General features: G+C 36.6%; 1 protein-coding gene across 1 annotated transcript in view; it reads right to left on the reverse strand.

The window, feature by feature from the left end:
* The window catches only part of LOC106073376 (protein phosphatase 1 regulatory subunit 12A-like), a 60,505-nt gene extending 39,496 nt beyond the window's left edge, over window positions 1-21,009 (reverse strand). The window contains exon 1 of the mRNA XM_056022363.1: window positions 20,429-21,009. The gene's annotated coding sequence lies outside the window, so the exon portion shown is untranslated. The remainder of the gene's footprint in view (window positions 1-20,428) is intronic.
* Window positions 21,010-21,355: the final 346 nt, after the last annotated feature.

Genomic DNA, 21,355 nt, shown 5'->3' on the forward strand with positions numbered 1-21,355 from the left:
CGCTTCCTTAGTTACTTTATTCTTGTGTATACTCTCGCTTCCTTAGTTACTTTATTCCTATGTATACTCTCGCTTCCTTAGTTACTTTATTCCTATGTATACTCTCGCTTCCTTAGTTACTTTATTCTTGTGTATACTCTCGCTTCCTTAGTTACTTTATTCCTATGTATACTCTCGCTTCCTTAGTTACTTTATTCCTATGTATACTCTCGCTTCCTTAGTTACTTTATTCCTATGTATACTCTCGCTTCCTTAGTTACTTTATTCTTGTGTATACTCTCGCTTCCTTAGTTACTTTATTCCTATGTATACTCTCGCTTCCTTAGTTACTTTATTCTTGTGTATACTCTCGCTTCCTTAGTTACTTTATTCCTATGTATACTCTCGCTTCCTTAGTTACTTTATTCTTGTGTATACTCTCGCTTCCTTAGTTACTTTATTCCTATGTATACTCTCGCTTCCTTAGTTACTTTATTCCTATGTATACTCTCGCTTCCTTAGTTACTTTATTCCTATGTATACTCTCGCTTCCTTAGTTACTTTATTCCTATGTATACTCTCGCTTCCTTAGTTACTTTATTCCTATGTATACTCTCGCTTCCTTAGTTACTTTATTCCTATGTATACTCTCGCTTCCTTAATTACTTTATTCCTATGTATACTCTCGCTTCCTTAGTTTCCACTGTTAAAATTTATATTTGTTATATCACCAAGAGCAATTAATACATTAACAATCGCAATTGTTTTCTGGTGTATTTGTCTCCCGTGAAATAATACACATTCATTAGTTACAAAAAGTATTAAATGAATTTGTGGGTTTAATTCTTGTAGAATGTAGTCACTGTTACAACACTAAAAGCAAGAAAAATATATTTAAAAAATACTTTTTAAAACTTATATCAAGGGAAAGAACCGCATAAATCTCATTGCTGCAAGATTTATTTTCCTTTTCTTTAGCAAAAAAAAAATACTTATAACTAATAAAAAAAAATTGGTTTCTTTTTTAAGTAATTCACATATTGTCTTCAACAATGAATAATTATGCAAAGTTTTAACTTGAACTGAGAATGGGACTAGGGGGAAATTCTGTGTACAAGATTGGCACCAGACAGACAGCTGAGACTGGGTATAGGCTTTGTATTATAGTGCCAACTACTTAAAGAAACTATCAATGCAAATGTTAAGTCATAATCTACATATATCTAGTCCACTATTACAAAATATAATGCTACTAAATTCCGCATGAGATTACACCGCATCATTGGTAAAGCCCCAGCCCTGGTCAGACGACAAGACAGTTATGGAGACCTCTGGGAAATGGAGCCCGTTCTGTCAACTGGCAGACGTTTCTCTACGAGGAAGTAGAATCATCAGACGTAGTAATAACGTTCATTTGGGGCCGTTTAGTCTGTATACAATATTACATAGAAACATGAACAAATCAAGCCTTGAAAAGACTTTTCGTGAGGTAATGACTGTGTTTCGCGATCAAAGGACCTCGTTCCGGGATAACTGCTGACTTGTGTTGATTTCTCGGAATGTGGACGACATTAAATTTGTTCGAAAGTGTCTGAACGTAGAACGCGGACAATCTAATTAACCAGGAATAATGAACAATTAGGTAGTTCCGGATCTCTTCTCGGTCACGTGGGTGTGTTGTTTACATTAATGACCTCATTGATTTCATTGTAATTTAAACATAAAAAAGTCTAGATCTAGACATCTTTAAGTAATAAAAAGTATGTTACAATAATTCACTAAATTTTTTGATTATTTCGTAGGACTACTAGATCTAGGCTAGCACTAAATCAAGATCTACATCTTATCATAGGAAGATATTGCCGTTATTGCCATGTATATAAGACCACAGTCACGTGACTTTTTATAAATTAGGTCAGAGTTTCGGAACTACCTCATTAAATAAATCACGTTTGTCTTGCTCTTTCGGTGAACCATAACATTGTCAGTGTTTGTCTGTGTGGTCTACGGCTTGGAAACGACAGACATTAAACTGTTCATAAACTAAAAACAATGTCGGACGTACGTGTGTTCTGAGATCTGAGATCTTTGTGAGCATTAACAAACTGATCTCGTTCAGTTCACATGTTCTCCTAGATTCGCAACGATGAATTCATAATTCATGAACTGCGGCCCAACTAAATCAATCAACAATGGAAATGATTATGGACTAAAAAACAACGCCTCGATAATATTGACCTCTTGACCTCTTGACCGTGTTGTACAGTCTGAACGCGGATCCATGAACATGTTTGTCTTGCGCGAGAGTGTAAATGATTGAGATTAAAACTGAACTAAAGTGACAAAAAAAAAATTCAACCTCAATAATAACATCCTCCTTCGATGATTTGTTTAATTGTAAACATATTTTTATGTTATTCATTATTGGGGATCCTTATACTAAAGAGTATTCACAGTAATCTGATCTAACTTTACAAATTATACTAAAGATTATTCACAGTAATCTGATCTAACTTTACAAATTATACTAAAGATTATTCACAGTAATCTGATCATAGTTTACAAATTATACTAAAGATTATTCACAGTTATCTGATCATAGTTTACAAATTATACTAAAGATTATTCACAGTAATCTGATCATAGTTTACAAATTATACTAAAGATTATTCACAGTAATCTGATCATAGTTTACAAATTATACTAAAGATTATTCACAGTAATCTGATCATAGTTTACAAATTATACTAAAGATTATTCACAGTAATCTGATCATAGTTTACAAATTATACTAAAGATTGTTCACAGTTTATTATTCTTAGTTTACAAATGAGATTTTTTATTTTATTCTGCAGTGCTACAATAATGCACACTATAGTAGTGTGTAGTTCCAATAAGAGAAGCAAGACCTCGGATTTCTGAACGCACGTATAAAACTCAAACTGAAAGTGCATGATTCCTACTTGTACTAGAGGGCTACAACAACGACAACAGCGAATATGAAAGGGAAAACAAAGGAATGGTCAACAAAAATTAATTTAAATCTTTAAATCAAACGGCACTTTTAGTACAGTGTCCAGCTCAGTCTTACTGGAATTTTAGAAATAAAAAAAACGGGAGGGGGGGGGGCGGCAGTTTAAATTTTGCACTCAGGCGCCACACCTCTCGCTGTTCTATGTGGCTCTATGTTCCGAATTCATAAGCTATCAATATTTCTACATTCCGTTCACCGGATTGTGGCGGATACATAAAAAAAAGCTCGTTATTTATGGATTGGCTAATATTTTATTAAAAAGTCTAATATTCCGCTTGGTTTTGAAGGCAGGAATGAGGTACAATATAGTGGAAACTAACCCAGTCAAAAGCTCCTTTAAATGTAGTTTTAATAGGGAGCTCAGTAAACCCAATGCCCTGATAGAATAAATAAATAAATAAATTACAGCTTTTATATAGCGCTACTTTCATGCTTATAGCATACTCAGAGCGCTAGGGTCCAATCTCGTTTGTGGACTAGAGGGGGTATTTAGGAGAAGGTATTTCCATGCTGCCTTTAGGCGCTCAGTAAACACAACTCTGTCGAACCTCGAGCCCCCTTCATTGGTAGCCAAGCCAATCCAAGTTCAAGCGTACTTAGCCTCTCGACCACGCATCCCACTGTATCCTTTATTATAATCCTATATAATCCCTCTTTCGTAATAAGCGAGTTAAATATATTGATTTTTTACTGATCCATATCATAGTTTTATTACTTACAATGATAATTACAACAAAATAATATAACTACTAAATACTAGAAGGGAGGGGGTTTGGTGGCTGAGGGATAAACGCTTGACAACCGAGGCGAGGGGGGTCTTAATCTCATTGAAGACTGGGGTTTTGAATTTCGGGATTTTGAGAACGCCCCTGTGTCCACCCAGCCTTCATGGATACCTGACATTAGTTGGGGAAAATAAAGATGGTTGGTCGTTGTGCTGGCCACATGACACCCTCGTTAACAGTCGGCCATAGAAGCAGATAACCTTTACATCATCTGCCCTAAAGATTGCAAGCTCTGAAGAGGTACTAACTACTACTATAATTTATATATTAATACATTGTACTATTATAACTACTATAACTTATATATTAATACATAATTATAATTATTATAATACATTTCTGAACACTGTATTTGTTTAAACAAGACTTGCTCAGACTTGTAGTTTAAAAATATTTTTCTTTTCGAAGAAAGGTCACAGCGGCCGCCTACTAATAACGCGCGTGTCAGACCAGCCTGTTGTTTCTGAAAGCCCTTCCAACGTTGAATTATTGCTTCCCGCGATGTCATTGACCTCACGACATAATCCTCTGTTTTTGTTTTTATATTGGCTGGCAAGTAGCATGAGGTGGAAAAAAGGGGGGGGGGCGTGCCTGGTCTTATCTCGCCACTGGGGGAGCAGTGATTGGGACACAAAACAAAATGCTATCAGGGAGATCGAATTGATTACGGAATGGGGGGGGGAGTAGGGTTAGGGGGGGGGAGACTATCTGTACGGCAGCGGACTGTGCAGAGGTTCCCATGTTGGTAACTGTGTCTCTTAATCAGTGAGTATAAGATGGACGTAGACCCCAACCTAATAAAATTCTCAGCGAGACTCTAAAGGCGCATTTCTTTTAACAATGTTTAAATCAACTCTGTCTGTCTGATACGGCTCTTGTCTGTCTGATACAACTCTGTCTGTCTGATACAACTCTGTCTGTCTGATAAAACTCTGTCTGTCTGATACAACTCTGTCTGTCTGATACAACTCTGTCTGTCTGATACAACTCTGTCTGTCTGATACAGCTCTGTCTGTCTGATACAGCTCTGTCTGTCTGATACAGCTCTGTCTGTCTGATACAGCTCTGTCTGTTTGATACAACTCTGTCTGTCTGATACAACTCTGTCTGTCTGATACAGCTCTGTCTGTCTGATACAGCTCTGTCTGTCTGATACAACTCTGTCTGTCTGATACAACTCAGTCTGTCTGATACAAAGTTAGATGGAACACGTTTATTTCTCCCACTTCACACACTTGGATCAAGTTGAAACTTTGCAGAATCTATTCAAAAATGTTCCCAACGAAAAACATTTTAAAAAGTAAACAATTTGGTCAATGAATTATTGGTAATCATATATCTAAAAATTAAATTAATTGTTACAGTATTGAGCGCTACGGCTGTAAATATGTTCTCATTCTTAGATAAGCTTTGTTTTTTTTTTAAGTATGTTTTATATTTTGTTTATTACTTATGCTAGGACGAATCCTTATTCTTCCATTAGTTTCTTGGAGTCATTAGAGCATGGAACGTTTGGCATGAATTAACCAGGAAAAACAATAAATTATATAGAATTGAAGTCCCCTAGTTAACAGGCACGACTTGATTGACACATAAATAAGCGTAGGTTGTAATTATCGTCTTCTTTGAAGGAATGCCTGAAATGTATAAGATAAAAAGATAAGAGCTGAGCGAAGCAACCGAGACTGTACACACACACAACTTTAGAGGTCAGTCTGTTCAACAGATCATCGTTACCTTCGTTGTTTTTTTTGTTTTTTTTTTTTGTTTTTTTGTTCAGTCGGTTCTACCTACTTATTGAAAAGGTCTTACATTATTGAGATGGTCTAATGTTGTTGAGAAGGTCTTTTTTATTTGTGAGAAGGTCCTATGTTAGTGAGAAGGTCTTACGTAGTTAAGGAAGGCCTTATGTTACTGAAAAGATCTAAAGTAGTTGAGACGGGCTTTTATTTATGAGAATGTCTTATGTTAGTGAGAAGGTCTTACGTAGTTAAGGAAGGCCTTATGTTACTGAAAAGATCTAAAGTAGTTGAGACGGGCTTTTATTTATGAGAATGTCTTATGTTAGTGAAAAGGTACTAAGTACTTGAGAAAGTCTTATGTTAGTGAAAAGGTACTAAGTACTTGAGAAAGTCTTATGTTACTGAAAAGGTACTAAGTACTTGAGAAAGTCTTATGTTAGTGAAAAGGTACTAAGTACTTGAGAAAGTCTTATGTTAGTGAAAAGGTACTAAGTACTTGAGAAAGTCTTATGTTAGTGAAAAGGTACTAAGTACTTGAGAAAGTCTTATGTTAGTGAAAAGGTCTTACGTAGTTAAGAAGGCCTTTTTAAAAAAAAAGTCTTACATAACTGTAAAGGTCCAATGTTTTTGAAAAGTTCATACGTAGTTGAGCAGTTTCTATGTTAATGAAAGGGTCCATCTTTAATGAGAAGGTCTAACGCTAACGAGATACCACGTTATTGAGAAGGTCCTATTCAACTGTTACTGTTTAGTTGAGAAGGTCCTATTCAACTGTTACTGTTTAGTTGAGAAGGTCCTATTCAACTGTTACTGTTTAGTTGAGAAGGTCCTATTCAAATGTTACTGTTTAGTTGAGAAGGTCCTATTCAAATGTTACTGTTAAGTTGAGAAGGTCCTATTCAACTGTTACTGTTTAGTTGAGAAGGTCCTATTCAATTGTTACTGTTTAGTTGAGAAGGTCCTATTCAACTGTTACTGTTTAGTTGAGAAGGTCCTATTCAACTGTTACTGTTTAGTTGAGAAGGTCCTATTCAACTGTTACTGTTTAGTTGATAAGGTCCTATTCAACTGTTACTGTTTAGTTGAGAAGGTCCTATTCAACTGTTACTGTTTAGTTGAGAAGGTCCTATTCAACTGTTACTGTTTAGTTGAGAAGGTCCTATTCAACTGTTACTGTTTAGTTGAGAAGGTCTTTCAGTTATTCAAAAGGTGTTTGTAAATTTGTGAACAAATTTCTTTGCTCTTCATATGAGATTTTCATACATGGTGTATCCGGTGTACACAATAAAGGAAGTGTTGACAAGCTAGGTGTTTTTAAACGTTAAACAATGACATTTTAGCACTGCAAAATCAATTTCTGTTTGTGACTTCAAACTTAGTTGGCGACTTTGAGGCTCAATCCAGCGTCCTTCACTTTGTTTAGTTTATTGTGAAAGACTCAAAGTAAGAATGCAAGATTTTCGCAAGGTATTAACTAGACACATACGAATTAGGTTGACGAAGAGATTGCTGGTTTTTAGAAAGCACAATCACCTTTATTATTGCTTTGAAAAGCCTTGAGATGTTGAGGTCTTTGAATGTTTTCAAGATTCTTTACAAGATACCTTGAATATAACGTTCTCTAGCTGTAGAGTTTATTTGCTGCTGTTGCTGAGAATGTCTTTGTTTAAGGACATTTTTTTGTGTGCGAAAAGAGGACATTGCCTAACTTCACCTTCATCTTCACTTATCTCTTAGTCTGTTGGACCGTTGGGGCACCACATAAGATCTGTCGACCGTTTTTATCCATTCACCTCTGTCTTTTGACTTGGAAAAAAGCAACAACTCTTTTTTGATAGCAGGCCCGTCCATTCTTTCTCTGTCTGCCTCTTCTTCTTTTTTCCTGGTACTGTTCCCTGAAGGAAGGTCTATGCGAGACCCAAAGACCTTGTAATATGGCCACACAGTTTTAGTTTGCCATTTCTTTTTACAATAGTTAGCAGGTTAACAAGGGGTCCAATGGCTGCAGTAACCTTGTCTCTAATCTCTTCGGTTGTGATGCGGTCTTTGTATGTGATACAGAGGATCTTTCTGTAGCATCTCAATTCCATTGCTAGGATCCTTCTCTCTAGCTCTACAGTGTCCAAGATTTGCAAAAATATAAAATTGTGGCCATGACCAGGGAGCGCATCAGTCTGATTTTGGTGTCGAGGGCTAGGCCTTTGTCTTTCCATAACTGCATAACTTAAAATCCAGTCATGCCTCTAGCTCGCAAGAGTTCGCACAGGACTCCTGATACAGAGTCATTGACGCCTAACGCGGGGAAACAAAAAAAGTCAATGAACTAGGAGTCAAGCCCCACCGAACTCAATCATAATAGTTGTCACGTGACGCCACATTATAATTACAGCGTCAGAGCGATTATTAGCCAACATATAATTCTATCATCAAGTTTGAACTGCATCGACTGATCTAAATCTCAGTGGTCCCCAACTTTTACGGCCAGGGCGCAATATTTATTTCAAACACGTGTGACAATACCACACACATACATACACACAAACAAAATACAAAAGAACAAAATATTTTTTTTAAAAAAGCTTAACTTTAGTGTTTCAATTAATTTAGATCAGCCATGTAATTAAATTTTAATAATCCTGAGACGATAATCTATAAAGGGGACTAATTAAGCTTGTACCACCACTTCAGTCAAGTACTATTTCTTTCCCTTGTTTGAGATACCAAACAAAAGAATTTATTACCAATAGTTAATTAACTAATTTGTTAATTTTTTAAATGGATTCTTGTGTCGTCAGGTAAAAGAACTGCGCAAAATGTCAGCTTGATCCGAGATCGGGTGTTGGAGAAATAAAGTGTACATACTTTTGGCCAGACAGACAGAGTGAGTTGATATAAGCTTTGTAAAAATGGTAGAACCGAACTTTTTCCACTTCATTACGCACCGTGGACATACGTTTAGAGGGCCCGGAATTGGGCCGCGGGCCGTAATTTGGGCATCACTGCATGATATACTATTCAGCCACACATGCACACTAGCTAACATAGCTAGCACATGTATGTTTAATGTTTCAATTTTTTTTCTCTCTCTGTTAACTTTTATATCACGCAAAAGAAAATAATCTTTATGTAATGACAGTTCTAAACGCCACGATCGGTGTTTAATTTGTTTCTAGAAGCTATAGGGGATCATTAAGCCAGGAGATAAATCTTTATCTAAAGTAATTGTTGGTGTCAAACTGTGCTGTCGGATCGATAGACCAGAACTCTTCGCAGGTAGGAGCTAGATTTTTTTTTGTTTTTGTTTTTTCAAATAAAGGCTGTATACCGTCATGCTTCACTAACTCTTAGGGTCGCCATTATTCAACGGTTGAGTCATTTCTGACATAGTTTCAGGATGTCAGGGGACGTAACATAGTTACACTATTTTTTTCCAGTTTCCGCTATTACGGTATTGAATACAGGGCTAAGAGAACAGAGCTGTATATGGCCACGACCTTATTGTACCAATATGGCGTGGAGCCAACACGTGTCGGTAAATTATCCACGAAAACCTCAACTAGACAGATATAATAGCCTAAAAAAATTGAAATGAAATAACTACGCCGCACAACAGCTGGTAACGGATAGAGTCTTTGTGTGTGTGTGTGTGGTTCAAATCTTGTACACATCATTTCGCCCACTTCTCATTCTTGGAGCAAGTTGAAACTTTGCACAATTATTTGTTGTCAGAGACAATACATAAATTAATCAAATAATAATTAGTTAATCAAGGAGTGGTTATTAAATAATTTTATTCATATTCGAAGACAATACACGAATAGATCAATAAATTAACCAATCAGTTAATCAATAAGTGGTAATTAATAATATGTTTCATATAAAAGGGGAGATAAATAATACGGCAGTGACATATATGGCAGTAATTGTGCGGTTCTTCCCTTTAAATAAGCTTCTTTGTTTCGATTCCTTTAACATAATATTTATGTTTTGCTTGTTTTATTATCAGAAACAAAAAAAAATCAAAATAAGGAGGGAACCTTCCTAATAGTTGGGCCAACTCTTGCTTTCTTGTCTATTGCAGAAGCACGAAAAACTGTTTGGAGGGCATCAAAAATTACACTCACAACACTATCACACTTAAAGGAACTTTTTGAACAAAAGTGTCTAAGGAAAATCGAAAAAATCTTGGAAGACAACGGCCACCCGCATCAGAACTACGTCAGGTCGGCCCGAAGTGGGCGACTGCTGTCAATCAAAACTAGAACAGAGCGGTAAAAAAAACTCGTTCGTACCTCACTCGGTCAGACTATATCAACGCCACTCGTTGATCAGGAAACATGAAAAAGACCAAGATGCCTGTGTGTAGTCGCTGAATGAACTCTTTGTGTTGTGTCTGTTGTATTTATGTGTATTTTTCCGTTGTCTTGTCTTTATATAAGAAAAGAGTCCTTTTAATCACAACAAATTTCCAAAAGGATCAATAAAGCAGTCTTAGTTTTATATTTAGTTACATGATGCGACGTGTCGTGTTATTTAAGTAACGACACATCGAGTCTTGAGCGTTAATGCTACATACGAGATGTAGGGTTTCAATCAGATCACCATGGCAACGAGGCGATATGTTAAAAATGCAGAGCCGGCAAATTTTACCGAAAAAAAAAATGTTCCCCTCTTACCTCTCGACATTACAAAAGTTTGTGTGTGAACCTGGTCTAAACCTGCTTTAAGCCAGCAGACGACCGGCGCTACGCTGGAGTGACTGCGTGATTTTTTTGTGTGCAAATCTATAACCCAGGCATGAGGAGAGAGAGAGAGAGACACCGATTGTGGGAGGGAGGGGGTAGATCGATGCATGGGTAATCTTTCTGTCTGACACTTCGGTGGGAATGGGGGGGGGGGATGAGTATTTTAAAAATTGTTTTGTAATTAGCTAGTAGAGGGAAAAAAAGTTTCTTTTTTTTGTTTAATTAGCTCAATTGTTGCGAAACATTATGCCATTTAGGTCTAAAGCTAACAAATACACAAATAGAATTTGAAAGCATTTATGAGACATTTATTTTGGTCTTTTCTCTTTTGTTGTTCTTTCACAACTTATCTTTATCAAGAAAAAAAAACCACACACAATCACCACTATAGTACTACTGTGTACTAGTGATGTCATGTTTCTTCACACTCATAGACCAGCTCGTCATCACTCTTGTACAGACTAGAGCTTTCAAATTTACTTTTTAAACATAATTGTATCTACTACTTTTTACGCAATCATTTATTATTTTATTTATTTCCCGTAACATATCCTTTTAAAAGATGGAAACAAAATGCATATGTAAGGAATCTTAGACCTTTTCTAATTACTAAAAAAAACTTTTATCCACACAGTTTCCTGCAATTTGTAAGTGCACCAAACTATTAATACTAAATCTATTGTAGAATGTCTGCCTACCTCTATTTCATTTTAAAATCTTAATATCGACAACAAATAAATGATTCATAGATTCTCAAGCACATACCAATAATAAGACAGAAGACTCGATACACGTGCAGGTTATAGTATTCAAGTAATATATCATGAGAAAACAAAAGAATAAATACAACGTCTTGACCAGATCACTCTACTACAGATATAGTTATTGTTTAGTTCAATGTCTTGATCAGGTCACTCTACTTCTGATATAGTTTGTGTTTAGTTCAATGTGGGATCACAAGGAGAGCGTGGGAACACAGTTGTAAAGCGCTTGAATCGTATTTTTAATTTCGGTATTTTTAGGACGCCCCTGAGACCAACCAACTCTAATGGGTAAAAAGTAAAGGCAGTTGGTCGTTGTGCTAGCCACATGACACCCTCATAAACCGTCGGCCATAAATCGCAAGGTCTGAAAAAGGGGGGGGGGCAACTTATATACTTTACCATGCAATGTATTACAGGCCCAGATTTTCAGCTCCATACGAATGAAAAACTGTAACAATTTATTGAACGATTTAGTTCTTATCTTATAAAGTACAGACCTTCCTTCAAATAAGATTATAAACTCTTAGGTAGTATCTAACCATGGCACCCCAGCTCTGGTATTTCCTTTTAGAGGGTTCTTAACTGGAACCAAATGCTATAGTCAGCGATCCTTTCGTTCAGGCCGGCAAGCACGAGAGAGAGTGGGAGGAAGAGTGAAGAGAGAGAGAGAGAGAGAGACAAGGGGTGGGGCCGTGGGGAGTTCCATGATCTTTTCATCAAAGTCACAGCAATATTGCATAGAGAGGATGCTCTGGTCTATCTTCAAGTTTCATGCATTGTCTCAGGAGAGATAAATGGAACCATATATTTGTTAGCTTGCCCTCTCCCCACCAGTCCCCCGCCCCGTCTCTAGTTGTTCCCCGTGCAAAACTCAATCAGATGTTGTTCACCTCAACGTAGGGTCTTCAGTTCCAAGCATTCTGGGTAGACATGCAATGAACACAGACTCCGAAATAAAATTTTTACAAAGTGCTAATTTCAAATCGTTTTTTTTTTGCAGGGTTGTCTCTCTTGCCCACAGTGTCACACTCCTACATCAGCCTCATTGATGCCAACTTTAACACACGATTCAAATGGACACTGAACAATGTACTTACAACACTCACACAAATGATTTAAAATGGAGTTCGATAAACTATACATTAAATTTATTTTAAACTTATTGTCATGAGTCGAGACTGTGACCTATTTCGACCAGTTTCTAGAAGCCCAGGTCAAGTCAGAGCTGACCAGAGTAAACAAGTTATTTTTTTAGTCATCCAATCAGAGAAAGAGGTTAAGGGGAAAACATAGCAGACGTCAGCTTCTAGAAGGTCAAAGTTAATAAAATAATTAAGGAAGAAGTTTCTATGATTCTGAAAAGTACGATTGAGAAAAGTATAAATTAGGGGAAGGTTAGTTAGTCGAGGTCCTCGCATTGTAACCATCTTTGCTTAGTAACGGTCTTGTGTTTGTGTACGTCTAGACCACTGAGGGTCCATTGTTGAAGTTGTTGTTGTCTTTAAGTTTTTATTTTATGAAGATATTTAAGTCAAGTTGTTATTGAATTGAGAAGTTAATTATAAATGTAATCTGAAGAAGTTTATTAAAGAAGTTAAAAGAGAACACAGATGTTTCTTTAGTGTATTATGAAATTATTTATATAATCTCCGGCGTGTGATGATTCTGTTTGATCAATAATTAATATAAGAAACAATATCAATTAATAAATAAACAGAAATCTTCATACTTATGCAAGGGTCTTCAGACCTATTTTATTACATGATTATTTTGTCCACGGACTTTCCTAGACCAATTACGTAGAATTTCACACATGATAAAGCGACCAGACATCCCGACTTAGGCGGGACAGTCCCGCTTTGGACCGTCTGTCACGCTTATATTAAAATGTCCGTGCGGGACAGCCCATGATCCACTTTCATTTTAAAAAAATTGATCAATGTGAGACCGTTCGTTATAGAAGGCTTGAACACTGAACGTCACAACCTGTGGGCAGTTAAGACCAATAGCTCGTTGCCACGCCGTGCACACCAAGGCACAACGTTACAAGTAGAATAGGGAAAGCAGGGGCTGTCTTCCAAAAACTATTGCCTATCTGAACAAACAGCCTGGAGACCAAGATCCACATTATCACTTCGCCTAGGGTCTCAATTAACCTCCCAAGACAGAGGTATTTCTCTATTGAGTGTCTCCCAAGACAGAGATATTTCTCTATTGAGTGTCTCCCACAGAGATATTTCTCTATTCAGTGTCTCCCAAGACAGATCTTTATGGAGTGTCTCATAATTTTCCTATTTTTTATTTTCTGACGTTTTCCCTGTGGCTACATTGCATCACCACCACATCTCTTCATTTCCCTTTCTTTTCTTTTTTCTCTACCAAAGTGTAAACAAAGAGCAGATTACTGCGATTAACTTTTATGACGAGAATTCCACAATATTGGATAAAAAAAACACTTTAGAATCTTAAACTAATGCTACTAGAAAATATTTTGTTTTGTTTTGGTAGATGGGGGGGTAAAAGAAAGTTTGAGAAGCACTGCTGTCAAGTGTAAAAACAAATATACAAACAAAACACGTAGACAAACCATACATCCAGAAGATAGACCAAACAAAACACAAAAAATCCAGAGAGTAACGGGAATACCCGGTATCTCTTAGATCTCTACACTAGCGCGGGACTGAGGAAGACAGTGGGAAATGTTAAACCACGGAGCTGGGTGTGGAGTAGGTTCTGAGTGAAGAGCTGGCTTTCTATAAATAGCCCCCCGCCATTATTACTGTAGCCGCTGCAAAACTAGTGATAAAGATAGATAGAAACAGATAAACAAATACAAAACGTGATGGAGTTGGGCGTGGGCGTGTTTGGATGTTTCCGACAGGGCCGGTTCTAAATGCCATGTCGCCTCTGGGCAAAAAAAAAATATTCTTTTTCTTTATCTTAACTAATTAGCTCCCTTGTTTTGTGTCGCTCATGCTATAAAGATTAAAAACATAAATTGTCGTTGTTTCAATGCATTGAACCAGCCTGAACCAGTCATTGAAAAAAAAAATTGTAACATTAAGACTATGAGTCCAGGGCCGGCCTTAGATGATTAAAAGAGAAGTGAATTTGGTGGCCCCGAATGAATAGAAAAATAAAAAATAAACAGAAAATAATATTACGCAATTCATTTAATACCTAGTATACTCCACCAATAGCATTGGGTACAGGTTTTACTATTTCTTCTAAAAATAAAAATAAAATTACAAAAAAAATAAATAATAAAAAAAAATAATAAATTAAAATAATAATAATAATAATATGAGTCTGTGCGAGGCTCGAGGCACTTGGCGACTGCCTAGTTTGCCAATGCCTAATGCCAGCCCATCAGTATGACTATATCATTCATATCACTAGAACTTTTACAAGTATTTTCAATTCTGAAGATTAATAAATACAAGAAATATATATATATAAGAAATTAGAAGACACGCCATCGCCCCCTTCACCCCTCTCTCCCCTCCTCACCATAAAAATATCTAAATTAAAGATTGTACTGAAACAATATTTTGAGATCCTCTTCCCCTTTTAATCTCAAGTGAACTTACAGGTAATGTGATGTCACAAAAAAAGATCAATTAGGAATGAGGAGAAAAAGAAATGCTATCCTATTTCAATCGAGTTGTGTTTTGAATTCTGGGGGATTTTCTTAAATGGAGCCACTGGTGCATCCGGTTTAAAACAACACGGAAGTATAGATAAGCTTATGTAAAGAATGCAATCAATTTCTGTGCACTTTAGAGAAATGATGAATCAAATGTCTAAACTCTTTCGCTTCTAATACTAATTACTATCTAATATATGAAGTAGACTGTAAGGTGCATGTATGTCTTTCATAGACATCAAAACTTGGTCAAAGTGGTATCTTGACATAGATTTTTAATATTAAAACTATATAAAAATCAATTATAATAATACCAAACTAAAACAGAGAAAAAAAATCAGAGCAAAACCGGTAAAAAATAACTAGTTTAGTAATAAACGTAATCTTTCAATTAGCATCCTTGATATTTGTGTTCATATTGTCTATTTATTTATCTCTACCAGTCCTACTCGTTTCATTTTCATATATTTTAGCGGCCCCTTAATGGGGAAAAGACGCTATTAGTTTTGTGTGGTTTGTCTGTCCGTCGGTCCGTCCGTCAGTCCCGTTTAGATCTCGTAAGCTAGAACAGACAGTGAAAATCCGACATCATAGTATTTTAGACCATTAGGGGGCCGACATCATAGTATTTTAGACCATTAGGGGGCCGACATCATAGTATTTTAGACCATTAGGGGGCCGATTTTGTAATCTTTGTAATCTTGTTCTTTATGTTCCCCAATATCGTTCCCACATTTATCCATATCGTTTTCTCTTGTTTTCTTGCTATATTTTACTACTTAAAGAGTGTAAGCCGGATATTAAAAAACGTAAATAAATAGTTGATTGCTCAGACTGACTTAATTATGAGCTATGACTTGACTGTTTATTAAGTTTCGACTGTATCTTCTGAAAAGAAAATCCTAACCAACAATCATAAACAAGCAAAAAAAAAAAGATTAAAAAAAAAAAAAAAAAAAAAAAAGCTTATCTAAGGGAAGAACCGCTTATTACTGCAATTTTTCTGACAATGGCAGAGTTTAGCTCCATTTCTGACATACAAAACAAAATTAATTATTTAATACTAAATAATTAACTAATTGGTTAATTTTTGGATTAGTTCGTGTATTGTCATTGACTATGAATAATTATGTAAAATTTCAACTTGATCAGAGAATGGAAAGTGGGTGAAAATACGTGTCAAAACCTAAAAAGGGGATTAAATCCATATATACATCCACATCTCTCATTGAGTAACAGTTATTTACCCTATTTCGATATCAAACAAAATAATTGATCACCAATAATTAATTAATTAATTGGTTACTTTTTTTTATTGATTCATGTCTTGTCATCTACAAAGAATAATTGTGCAAAGTTTCAACTTGATCCAAGAATGGGAAATGTGAGAAAACAAAATATGCACAAACTTTTTACCAGACATACAGACAGACAGACTTTGTAATATATTACACGACCAGAAAGTCATTAATTAGCGTCTCGATTCTAGAGGTTACTTTTATTTCTTGGCCTTGACACGTTTATTTGCTATCACAAGTGATGGAATGTCATGTTATTGCCATTTTTATATAGACAGTTGTACACGCCTACGCACTGGTTGCTTGCGCTGTCTCAAGATACATAGAGATATATTTAAATCATAGTCAGCGTCAAATCAATCACCTTTCTGGTAGTCCAAATCTAAATTGAACTCAGGTAGAGGCCTGTCTGTCGCCGTCAACAGCCAAACAATATATGCATGTAGGCCAACTCTGTTGAGATATTAGCGTCAGTGTCAGGCCAGCCTAGATTATAGGCTAAACATAGCGCAGGAGTTCCTATACATATAGGATAGATTTGGACAACATTATCACTAGAGAAAACGTGACGTGATAAAACATCTTAGTCTCTATCTAATGGGAATTTTTTAAGTTTTAAAAACTTGAATATATTTACAGTTCAGACTAGGAAAACACATACACGAAACTATGTTTGAAATGCGAATGTAATAGATTTATATTCAGTGTGGTCACGAGCGAGAACGATAAAGAGTGGGTGGGGAGTGGGTGGTTTTAACATTACCATCCCACATGTACACTTTCACTCTCTGAAATAATTATATGCATATTCTCATCAGCATACCTACACGTAAATACAAATTTACATACATATATAATGCATAAATGTATTTACATACGTATGCGTTCACATACCAAGATTCATACATAAATAGCCACATATAAACTTGTAGGATTACTTTCGTGATAAGATATGAATAGATTGCAAATCGTAGAGCCTTTGAGACCCTCCATACTGAGGATTATACTTGTAATTATTATTTGTTTAAAGTCTTAGCCTTAGTGACTATACCTATACCTTTACCTATCGCTCAGTCTGTTGGACCGTTGGGGCAACATGCAAGATTCGTCGACCGTCTTTCTCCATTCCTCTCTGTCTTTTGCCTTTTTTGACTACGTTTTCATATTTCTTTTGCCCTTCTCGGGGAGCGGGTTGGGAGGGGGAGGGGGCGTAGACACGCTGTGCGAAATGCTCCGCTTTAGTAGAACTATACAGGGGCGAGAAGGCAGAGACGCTGTATTGTTATACTTGTATATAGTTGGCGTGCACCAAGGGACAGGACTGACTACCACCGAATTGAGAAAGAGTTAGCTACCCTGGGCTGGGGGGAGGGAAGCTAGGGTGTATGGGGAATGGTATCTCAATATGAGAGGGGTGGGATAGGGCTGCATAGTACAAGAAGAAAGTACATTTCTAAATAACTACATCCATCTCTAAATGACTACATCCATCTCTAAATGACTACATCCATCTCTAAATGACTACATCCATCTCTAAATGACTACATCCATCTCTACATAACTAGGCCTACATCTGACTCATGACTGCATTACTAGATTGCAGTTTTTAATAAATGCATACAGTATCAGGTAATCATTGTTACTTCCCTTTTGTTTTAAAGGATTTAAAGCTTTGCTATGTAGGAGTGCTATTATACATGTGGCTATTGCAGACTTACAACCCAAATAAAAAAAACCCTGACATTAGAGTTCTTAGTTTTCATTTTTAAAACTTTATTCCTATATATCTATTTGAAATTTATATTTTCGCCCCCCCCCCTTTTTTTTTGTTTCCACCAAATAAAAAAAATACTGAAATCTATAACTAGAAAAACAAAGTTAAACCATGGTTTTAGGGTATGCATAAGAAACCTGTCACTGTGTTGACTACACCACACTCTTGTAGAAACTTAAGACAGCGCGAGCAAATGTCTATTGTTCTTGAAGACACGCGAGAAGGCCAATGGTGTGGACATAGATCAACAAGGAAAAAAAATAATTGAGAGTTTTCTGCTACGTGGAATTGAGGTCGTTGCACTTGACGTAATGCAAAAGAGGCAGCGATCAACCTTGCCCGCTTTCATTTTCAGAGAGGATGAGAAAGGATTCTCATAACAGATGTGTGTCCAATAGCGAGAACATCACATCTAAGAGAAACGATGAAGCCATTTTCCATAGGTCACATGATCTCCAAAGTTTTTCCTTCGAATCTTAAAATGGCCTCTACTTCGGATAAGGATCTACTCTATGGAAGATAATGACTATTCTCATTCCAACGTGAAGGTAAATGGTCACGACCTGTGTGTATGACGAATTGACTACATATATATTCACACACACACACACACTGATAAATACCAACACACTCACAGGTACAAAGTCAAGACCTATGTGTAAAACCAGTGGACGATAAGTTTTGATGGTCCAGAGTTAAAACAGATTCTGTAGTACTACACCATGGAGGATCATGTTAACATCGAAGAAAACCAAAATATTTTCCAAAAACTTAATGAAAACAAAGCTTAACTAAGAGAAAGAACCACAAAATCACCGCCGTAGATATCAATACTGCGGGAATAAGCTCCCTTTTTCTATATAAAACAAAATTAATTAATGACCACTAATTAATCAATTCGCTAATTTTCTGAATGATTTATGTATTGTCAGGGCCAGTCCTAAGAATTTTGGGGCCCTATGCGAAACGATTGCGCGGGACTCAGTCTGGGTTGTAATAATAATAAGTGAAAATTAAGATTTTGTATTAGAGAATAAATTCGTCTTTGCATTGTATTCATTCTTTACTTCGTTCAATATCACGATCAAATTAACTTTACGAGCCTTGCGTGTAGCGAAGTCATACAGTATATCATAAAAATTCTGTTTCCCAAATAGATCACGATCAAAAGCAATAGCAAGAATTGCCAAATTGTTCAATCTTTCTTCGTGAATTGTTGACCTCAAGTCATTGAATGACACCCCAATAGGACAATTTTGTCTATTTTTCAGATTTCCTTCAGCCCGTGGAAAATCAGGAGGCCGCGGGAAACTTGTAATATAAGTTATAATGGTTTAATTTAATATTATACACCTAGAATTAGCGCGGGGCCTATGAAAGTGCGGGGCCCACAGCTGCCGCATAGGTTGCAGTGGCCTAAGACCGGCCCTGTGTGTTGTCATCGATTATGAATAATTATGAAAAATTTCAACTTGACCAGAGAATAGGAAAAGGGAGAGAAAACATGTACAAAACGTAATAAGGGAAATAACTCCAGATAGCCAAATAACTAAGTAAGTAGCATTTATTTTTCCTTTTTCGATACTGCACCAAAGTTTTAAAAAACTAATTACCAATAATAAATTAATTGATTAATTTTTTTTATTGATTCATGCTTTTTTAGTTACAACAAATAATTGTGTAAAGTTTCAACTTGATCTGAGATTGGGTGTACGATGAATAACGTGTACACAAATTGTACCAGACAGACAGACAGACAGGACATAGTGCTTTGTAAAAATAAAACAATCAAGTCTCTATACTTCTATCTGTCCATCTAGAAAATGACCTCTCTGTTTCCCGCTGCATGTGTTGGTCGTATAACTAATGGTGGCCGCCCACCCGTTTTCCAGGGGACAATACTCTTCTACAGGGTCACTATTACTATCAAGAGCTACAGCTCCCTCTCCCCAACCCCCATAATGAACATTAAGATTTGGGCATGCCTAGGGAACCGGACCCAAGGAACGTTCAAGACTAGCCCACAGAGATGTCTGCAAGCGGGATCATAATGAACATTAAGATTTGGGCATGCCTAGGGAACCGGACCCAAGGAACGTTCAAGACTAGCCCACAGAGATGTCTGCAAGCGGGATCATAATGAACATTAAGATTTGGGCATGACGAGGGAACCAGACACAAGGAACGTTCAAGACTAGCCCACAGAGATGTCTGCAAGCGGGATCTCAGGACTACAGCTATCAATGAAAGTATGCGGGAGGAAATAGCCCAAGATCGGACAGCGTAGACACAATGCTGGTACAACCCTTCCTAGTAAAGAGCAAAAGGACAGAGGCGGCCTTTTGTGCTATGTCAAGATCTAAACAAATTTAGTAAATGTCTCCTAATTCTTCTTCTTCTCTCTCTCTCCCATTCTCTCTCTGTTAAGTTTAGATAGTTCAACGTAAATCTATGTGAAGTTAATGTGAACTATTTTGTCCTTCACTCTAAATATGTCTAGATCAACATTCAACAGTCTCACTATTGTTCAGAGCCCAGGCGATCACTATCTAGACAATATCTACTTGTCAACTAATCACATTTTTCTCATAATCCGCTCAAGTTAAAAAAATATATTAACTAGACCTGCATCTACCAGTTCTTAACAAGTTAAAAATTTACCTTGAGTTCGATCTTATCCACAGAAATGATTAATCTGTCTATAATCCACACAAGTTCAGGAAATGTTAGGATGCACAATCTGGAAGTGAAACTATATTCTGACCAGATTTGATATATCCACAGTTTCGAGGTTGTTAATGAATCCAAAAAAAGTAGGAATCGTGGTTCGTAGTTAAGACAAGTGATTCCTGAACTTTGACGTTGGACTATTTATCTGGTCTACAATGAGAGCGGACAGACAAAACAAGTCATGCCAGTCGTGTGTTCCACAGATAAACCCAACACTGGGAATGTTTACATCTTTCAATACGAGCAATATATCGGTACAAAGCATTACGTTGTGGAAACACAACTGACTCCCTCACACAACTGCCGTTCAAATAAAATTTTAAAAAAAAATCGAGAGAGATAAAAAAAAAGTTCCCGTCTCCCTCTCAGTCTTTTTCCCCTCTCTTAGTCTCTTCCTCTCTCTCAGTCTCTCTCTCTCTCTCTCTCTCTATCTCTCGTCGGCAAGAAGTAGTTCATCTCTCAGAGTAAACAACGGCGAGCTATATTTAGACTCAAGGGAGAGAATTACTGCTTGCGTACACTCGAGTCACCTGTCGCGCAATAGCTAAATTTAAAACCATCGCGCGGCCCTCTCGCTCACGCTTTCTCAGTTGGCGCGCGGACGTAGTAAGTGTTGCCAAACTAAGCGTTCTGTAACCAAAAGGGAAAAATCTTTTTTTTTTTTTTTCATATTAAAATGATTGTAGCAAATAGAGACAAAAACTCATTTTCTAATAGAAATTAAAAGTAAACAGAATACACGTCCGGCTATCGGTACATTTATTTAATTGCAAGAGTCGTTGACAGGTAGTTCAATCTCTTAATACGCTTGGTCATATGCATGTTTTCACAATGGCCTTGACTTTGGACCTGTGACGT

This window comes from Biomphalaria glabrata, chromosome 3 (assembly GCF_947242115.1).
Source record: "Biomphalaria glabrata chromosome 3, xgBioGlab47.1, whole genome shotgun sequence".
Classification (NCBI taxonomy): Eukaryota; Metazoa; Mollusca; class Gastropoda; family Planorbidae; genus Biomphalaria; species Biomphalaria glabrata.